Source organism: Sminthopsis crassicaudata, chromosome 1, assembly GCF_048593235.1.
Source record: "Sminthopsis crassicaudata isolate SCR6 chromosome 1, ASM4859323v1, whole genome shotgun sequence".
Taxonomy (NCBI): domain Eukaryota; kingdom Metazoa; phylum Chordata; class Mammalia; order Dasyuromorphia; family Dasyuridae; genus Sminthopsis; species Sminthopsis crassicaudata.
In genome coordinates, this window is record NC_133617.1 from 27800622 (window position 1) to 27809274 (window position 8653).

At 41.7% G+C, this 8653-nt stretch overlaps 1 protein-coding gene across 1 annotated transcript in view; it reads left to right on the forward strand.

The window, feature by feature from the left end:
* RBM19 (RNA binding motif protein 19) overlaps positions 1-5111 on the forward strand; it is a 167231-nt gene extending 162120 nt beyond the window's left edge. The window contains 1 exon segment of the mRNA XM_074296978.1: positions 4414-5111. The gene's annotated coding sequence lies outside the window, so the exon portion shown is untranslated.
* Positions 5112-8653: the final 3542 nt, after the last annotated feature.

Here is an 8653-nt window from a genome sequence, read left to right on the forward strand (position 1 = left end):
TCCAACCCCCTTATCTTCCATCTGAGACCCTTGGGCCCAGATACCATCAAACTACTAAGTGTCAAAGTCCGGATTCAGCTCCAGGGCTACTGGCTGCACACCTCCTACTGTCCTGTTGTGCTCACCTCAATTTGAAAAGTCCTTTTGCCCACTTCTCTCCACCCCCCTCACACCTAATAATTGCAGAACCAAATAACTCGCAGATCTTTTTCCTTTGCCCAAGTTCCTAATTGCATTTGGAAAGCAGTCACTGTCAGCTGACATACTATGGAGGCAGGAGTCTTGGGTTCCAGTCCCAGCTTCTTCATCAGTGTGATCCTGAGCCGTTCACCTTCTTTCCTTCAATGGCTACAACCAACCCAAGGCATTACCTCTGTAATGGGGAGCACTTTTGTGAGGTTTGGAAGTTTTGTAAACCTCGAGCCAAAGTTAAATCACTATGTAAATCTCCTCCAATCGGGGAGCTGACTTGTCCGTGTTCTTATGGGTAATAAGTTTCAGAGTCGGGATTTGAATCCAGACCCTGTGGTTCCAAATACAGCACTCTTCCCAGAGTACCTTAGATCTGGAGTTGTTAGAGACCCCAGAGGCTGTCTGTTCCGACTCATTTATCGCACCGATGAGGTCCAGGTGGGTTTAAGTTACTTACCCATGGTCACAGGATGAGTAAGCAGCAGGAGGCAGAAACTGAACCCAAGAATTGGGTCGTCCCAAGAGGCAACATTTTTTCCTCTGTCCAGGCTGCCCTTTTTGCTGTCAGGTCCCAGAATCCAGTCCTCGAAGGCGAGTGGTGGAGGCTGCAGATATTCATGAGAGGCTGGGAGAATGGATGACCTCAACTTGTTGTTGTTGTTAATAATTTTTATTGTATTAGAAGCAGGGAGCTTAGTCTTCGTGATATATCCCCGGCAGCCTGGAAAGGATTCATTTGGTGCCGCTTGTGTTCGCCTGCAGGTCGGAGGACTCACTATTACTCTTCCTCATCTAGTGCTGAAGAGATTTTTACGTGGGCACTCAAAAGGACTTGTCCGGCACTTCCCAAGAAACACCAGCCACTTTCTCATTTTCCCCTTGAGTAAATCCTCCACTCAGTTAGACCCAGTGGAGAAGGCTCAGTGATGGAGGCACCAAGCTGGGACGAAGGGAAGAGAATCAGAATCACCCATCACTAGGATGGGTCCTCCTTCCTCCCCAGCCCCAATAATTAAGCAGGAAAGAGATTGGACAGTCATTCGTCTGAAAAGTGTGTGTGTGTGTGTGTGTGTGTGTGTGTGTGTGTGTGTGTGTGTGTGTATACACCCAGTGGCTTCCAGGCTCGATCCAAGTCAACCGTGTAAGATGTTTGCCCTAAACCTGGAGTTTGGGGCTGTATGGTAACGAAGTTAGATGGAGGGTCTTTCAAGGGCCAGCCCACCTTCCACCCCAGCTCTCGGGCACTGGCAGGTAGTGGAGAAAGGCTCTGGCCAGCCGCAGCTGGTGTGCCCGAGAAGGGCGGGAGCAGGAGGCGGCTTTGGAGAACATTGGCTTTCAACCCATGCTCCAGGCAAGCCAAGAGTTCCTGGAAAACATGTAATGACAGACACTTTCCCTTGGGGAGGCCCCAACCCATTATTCCCTTCAGAAAATTTTTAATCAGAAAGAGTCAGTGGAATGAGATCCTCCCCTTGAAAAGTATGGTGCGTGCCCAGGGGCAGAGCGTCAAATATGAGCATTTTCTGGGTCCCCTCTCTTGCCCCTCCCACCCCATAACAGTTCAAACAAAACATAGGCCTGAGGAGAGCATCTCTTCAGAGGACAAATTAGGAGCCTGGCTAAGCACGGAGGCTTGCTCATAGTAGGTGCTTAATAAATACTGATCTGCAAGAAGGCAGAATGAAGAATGCCCCCTGGGTTCTAAAAGTAGGAAACTTCAAGGAGAACAGGTGGGGGGGAGGCAGATTGAGAGGCAATATTCTGGAACAGGTCCCCCTCTGTATGTCAGTCATCTCCTTGCTCGATGGTCATCGACATACCTGATCTTTAACACAGCAGAACTTCCTGCCAAATGAGGGGTTTGGCTCCAGTGATCTTGGATGGCTGAGTGGGGACTCAGTCGGGATGGATTCCAGATCAAATCCCACCTTTCCCTAACTGGCTGTGTGATCTAGCAGCACCTCATCACCTTCTCTGAGTTTCCATTTTCATAATGTGGGATTATTGTGAGATTCAGATTAGAGAATGCCAAATTAATCTTCTATATAAATGTCATTGTGACTGTTGTTATTGTTGATTTATTAACATATTATATTACATTCTATATAATTTATTACATATTATATAATATAGATTAAAGTGATATTATTGTTCATGGTATGACTGAAATGCAAGATCGGGCTTTCATCAGGATATGATGACACAGGTAGCCTCGTTCTGGATTTGAGGTCAACTAAGGGAAAAATCTGATTTCTTTCCCTTATTTGGGCCATGGATCCTTTGGGCAGTCAGTCAATCTGACAAAACCTATATATATTTTCTCAGAATAATGTTTTCTTTGTTTATTTGTTTGTTTTTTTAGTCAGTCTGACAAAACTTATAAATACTTTCTCAGAATAATGTTTTTTGTTTGTTTATTTTTTATTTTAGTTGAGGCAATTGGAATTAAGTGACTTGTCTGGGATTAAGTCACACAGCTAGGAAGTGTTAAGTGTCTCAGTTCACATTTGAACTCAGGTCCTCCTGATTTCAGAACTGGAGCTCTATCCACTGGACCACCTACCTTCCTTGAATAATGTTTTTAAAGGCATGAAATAAAATGCACCAGATTGCAAAGGAATGCTGAAATACAGTCATCAACATTTTTAAAAAGAAATTCAAGGGCCCCAAATCAAGAACTTGTGTCCTTCTCAAATATAAGCTCCCTGAGGGCAAGCATTCTTTCATTTTTGTCTTTATATCCCTGATGTCTTGCATCTTGCCTACGGTGTAGAAGGTGCTTCATAAAGCCTGATGGATTGATTGATTGATTGATTGGATTAAAATTCTGTCTCTGTGATCCTGAGCTGGTCACCTAACATTCTGGAACTCGGTGATTTCCAAATATTCTTCAAGCTCTGAAACTATGGTCCTAAAAAAATCCAAGGAATTGTCCTTTTGTTTTCTGAAACTCAGAGTTTTTTGTTGTTGTTGTTGTTGTTTTTTTTTGATGGGGGGAATTGCATTATGGGTTTGTTGGGGAGGTATGGCAGGATGTATGAGTTGAATAAAATATGGAGAGATTCTGATTTTTAAAAATCTAATAGGAATATTTTTCTTCCTAGTGAGAGAGGTAGAAAAAAGAGAAAATAGATTTTTGTTCCTTGAAAAAATAATAAAATTGAATTTAAAAAAGAAGAAGAAGAGAAAACCTAAACCTTCCCCTTTCAAAAAAAATCTGTTGGGAAACAGAAAGAAGTTCCCAACTTGGGTTCAACAACGATCAGCTCCATTTCAAGTCCCTTGTGAAGCCACAGCCCGACTGTGCTTCTGATAAAAGAGGGGAAAGCAATGGCGGGGGGAGCGTGGGGGGGACGGAGTGAAGGGGAGATGATAGCAGCCGAGGGGGTGGCTGAAGGCAAGAACATTGGACTTAGTTAGAATTCCGCAGTTAGATCTTTTCCTTCTCTCTGATGGCTGTGTGTGATTGACACTTACAAATTACCCAGCCGAAAGTGTGGAGTCTTTGACCCCTGAGTAACATCTTTGGCAAGCCTGAGATTTGCAGGCATTTTGTCATCTAATTACTACAAATCCCTTGAAAATTCACTGGCTGGTGAATTTTTAATGCGGGACAATTTCAATGTGATGCATTGCCCAGATGGGCTCACTCGTTCCCACCTCTTTTTTTTTTTCCTTTTCTTTTTTTTCCCCCCCTCTCATTTTTCCCAGCCCGCTTTGCCTTTCTCTTCCTCTCTCTTTCTGACTATTTTTTTAATTCCCCAAACTTTTTCATGAGCTCAGAGAGCGGGAGGGATCTCCGGTGTGTTTGGGGACTGGGGGACTTAACGGAGAAGTTGGTCAGTTCCACATCCCGTCCTCAGACCTCTCCGTCCCTGAACTCGTTTCGAGGGATACTCGTGGCTCGGTAGTGAGTGACCAGCCACTTCTGCTGATCCCCCAGAATAGGATCTGCATCCTGTCAGCTTCAGTCTTTCTGAGGTGCTCACAGAAACACGGAATTGTCACTGGCCAAGCCTCTTCACCAGAGGTTCATGGGTAGCATGATTAATAAACGTGTTTCCTTTTCAAGTCACTTGTTAGAAATAGCTGATCTCCCTGGGTAACTGAGCTAGTGGCTATTTCCAAGGCTGGGTACTTTCTAACTGTCTATGATCAGTAATGGTGTCTGATCTCATTCTTTTTCTTTTTCTTTCTTTTTTTTTTACTCCTGCTTCGTAGGTACACAGCTGGCCCTTCTCAGCAAGGCTCTGGAGAGCTGGCTGCTTCCCATCTTCCAGCCCTGGCTTGTTGGAAATAAAGAAGAGGACGCACTCACCTGTTACCATCCAAATTCAGCCCATTCTGGTCTCCAAATCAGAGCCCAATAAATACAGACACAGATGCGGAAGACCAGATTTTCTCAATCCTCGCCACCCCAACCCTCACATGTGGAAACCAGTTCTACAGAGAGGAATTTTTTCTTGTAAAAAAAAAAAAAAGTCTATTAGCAAGAAACGCAAGATGGGATCTTGACATTCACATTTGGGGGATGTGGCCCTTTAAGCCAGGACATTAGCTCTATTCACTGAACAGCAAGCCCTGAAAGATTTTTCTCTCATTTTAAAAAAAATAAACAATTCAGGTATAGCGGAAGAGAGTGCTGAATTTGCATTTAGGAAGACTGGGACCCCAATCCCACCCCTGACACTAGCTTTGTGATATGAGCAAGTGATCAGAGATCCGTTTCCTCATCCATAAGATGGGACTAGAAACAATGTCCATCTCCCAGAGTTGTTGTGAGGATCAAAAGGAGAATATGTATAAAGATGATTTTGTAAATCTTTTAAAAGCGCTAACTAAATTTTTATTTTTGTTATCATTAAATGTCAAGTGAATTTTCTTAAATGTCATTATCATTAAATGTCAAGTGAATTTTCTTCCTTCCTTCCTTTCTTTTTTTAAGAAGACATATCTCTGTTATACTGTGTCACCCAAAGTATTGTTCCATGTGGACCTTTCCCTTCTAAACCTGACTGAAAGAGTCGGAATATTGTCCACTTGGCACAGACTGGTTGTTCACCCCATGTAGATAAGCCCCCGCCATTGCCTCGACTTCTTTGTCCCTCCCTCTTTCCCCCTATTCACAGGAAAAAAGAGGTTTTGCTTTTCAACCAGGCTCCTGTACATATGTACACAGCTGATAAAATATTCCACTTCGCCCCTTCTCCCAGTGGGACCCGCTGTCTTACGGGAAAGGGTATGTATGACAGCAACAGATTACATGTGTCGCCTGGAAACAGTTGTGGGATGGGTTTCTCTCTATTTCTCTCTTTTTCTGAGTGTCTCATTCATTTACTCTTTCTCTCTCTCCCCCTTCCTTTCTTTTCCCTCCTCCCTTTCTTCTTCTTCTTCCTCTCCTGTTTCTCCCCTTCCCTCCATCTTTCTTCTCTTCCCTTCTGTCTTTGTCAATTTATCTTTGTTTCTACTTCCCTGTCTTTCTCCTTTCACATTTCTCCCTCCCTCTCTGTCCCTCTCTCTCTCTCTCTCTCTCTCTCTCTCTCTCTCTCTCTCTCTCTCTCTCTCTCTCTCTCTATATATATATATATATATATATATATATATATATATATCTGTGTCTCTTTCTCTCTCTCTCTCCATCTCCCTCTCCTCCCTTTCCCTCTCCCTTCCTCTTTTCTAATACCTTCCTCTGGTTTCAGTAACAGTGCTACCACAAAGAAAAAACTTGTCCCCTCTGGGGTATTCCACATTACATTAAGTCTTCTTTATGTGTCCTTGAGATGAGAAGATATTGCAGGTACAGGATCTCTACCACTTCAGCTCTTAGACTTGAGAAAGGGATGACTGGTTAATGACACTTTCATCCATACTGGTTTTTATTTTTCAAGGGCTACCAAGAATTCTTCTGCCCCATTTTAAGGGTAGATTTTCCTAATTTACAATTCTGACTTTTTAAGCAGTCGTGGTTGAGATTCGGCAATATACAGCAGATTACCCACATGCCAAGACATCCTGACTTTTCATGTTGAAGTTCTTAAAACCCTATAGGTTTGGCTGGAATTAGTGTCTTTGGTAGTGGAAGAAAGAAACCGGATAGATACATGACATACATATATAGAAAAATACATAGATAGATAGATAAAGGCTTTAAGGAGAAGAATAAACTCCACAGTCAAGTCAAATCCAACAGAATTACAAGCATGGTGCTTCCTGTTTCTGCACTCTTGGCAAGGGATGTAATTTTAACTAAGGTACTTCGGAAATGGATTGCTTTCCATCCATTTATCAACTCCTATCCAGCTTTCTTAAATCAATATTTGCATTTCTAATGAATTTGTCTTGAGGACACTTGGTGTGTGGTGGGAGGGCTAACCCAGAGGACCTGAATTTGAATCTCACTTCTGCCCTGTATCACTACCTCTGTGATCTTGGGATAGTTGCTTTCCTCTCTTGGTCTAACGCTTTCTCGTCTATAAAGTGGGGATAATAATAACACTTACCTCTAAAAGTTATTGTGCAGATAATGAAGTAATATTTGTAAAACACATTGACAACCTTAAAAGTACTATATAAGTGTCATCTGCTATTATTACTTTTTTAATAATTAGTAAGACTGCACTAGACCTACCCTTTTAGCTTTCAAGGAACTCTGGGAGTAGGGTAAAAATTGGGAGGAATTGGGAGTCAGGAAGTCTGGGCTCAAATCATAACCCCAGCACATATAATTTGCAAAAATAGTCAAACTATCTCAATTACTTTTTTTTTTGTTTACATTTGAGTTCTTTTTCTTCTTTAATTTCTTTGGGATATAATTTATATATATATATATTTTTTTTAAATTAATTTTATAATTATAACTTTTTTTTGACAGTACATATGCATAGGTAATTTTTTTTTTTTTTTACAACATTATCCCTTGTACTCCCTTCTATTCTGAATTTTTCCCCTCCTCCCCTCCACCCCCTCCCCTAGATGGCAGGCATTCCCATACATATTAAATATGTTATAGTATATCCTAGGTACAATATATATGTGCATAACTGAATTTTATTGTTGTTGTTGTTGCAAAGGAAGAATTGAACTTGGAAGGTAAAAATAACCTGGGGAGAAAAACAAAAAATGCTAAAATAACCTGGGGAGAAAAACAAAAAATGCTAACAGTTTACACTCATTTCCCAGTGATCCTTTTCTGGGTGTAGCTGATTCTGTCCATCAATGATCAATTGGAATTGGATTAGCTCTTTTCTATCAAACTATCTCAATTAAATAGCCAATGATTGCTTTTGAAACTTAATAGTCTTTATCTGAAATGGAAATAATATTTGCACTTCAAAAATCATCAATTCTATTGTTCTTACCAGTGTTTTGTGCAACATTACAGAAGGTCCTCTCTTACTGCCTCCTAGAATACTAGATTTAGAGGTGAAAGGGACCATAAAGGCCAACTACTCTAAGCCTTTTATTTTTTAAGAATAAGAAAACTGAAGTCCACAAAGTCACACAAAAAGTAATTGGTACATCCTGAATTTTAGCCCAAATCAGAAGATTTTAACCCAAACCTTCTGACTGGGCCAGTGCTGTGTGTGTACTGGGTGGCTACATACCCCAAATAATTAATGATAATAAATAAGTATTGATGATGACAATGAGACAATATAAAATGGGAGGGACCAGCCTCAAAGCTAGGAAGGACTGGATTCAGGTCTAGCCTCTGATATTCTAGCTGTGGAGCCCTGGTCAAGTCACTTTTTGGAAGCTTCCAGACAACCCTCTAGGTGCTGAGCTTTATGAGCAGAGAGAGTTTTCTCATCTGGGAACGTCTTCATAAATGATATCCCAAGTCCAGACCCCCAAAATAAAGGCTGATTTTCACAATAATCCTGGAATCCAGTGCTCTTATTGGTTCCACATTCAAATTGGAGGAAACTTGATCATTGAGAAGACTCAATGGTTTGGCCAGAGCCACATGGCTAAAAGATATTAGAAGTAGGAGTACTTGAATTCAAATGTAGCATGGTCTCCACCATGCTGCTGCTCACCATGAATCCAAGAGGAGCAAGCAAAACTTTATCTTGTGTCCAAGGTGAAATTGGAAGGGGGAAAAGCCAATGTTGGAAGCATCAAGGAAGGCTTCTGGAAAGAAGTGACATTTGTAGGGTTAGTAAGGTTGGACAAGTGGGAAGGGCAGAAAGGGAGGAGAAAAGGTACATATTGCACACAGAACCTAGAGCTGAAAAGGCCCTTTGACTTATGCTTTAATCCCTTCAATTTACAGATGAGCAAACAGACCCAAGGAGATTGTCACCTGCCAAGATCTTGTATAGGATCCTAGATTGACAGCTGGAAGGGGACTTAGAGGTCACTTAGTCCAGCCCCCTCTTTTCAAACAGATGAGGAAATTGAGTCCCGAGGTTCCACAGGTAGTAGGCATCAGAACTAAGAACTAAGTTCAAGTCCTCTA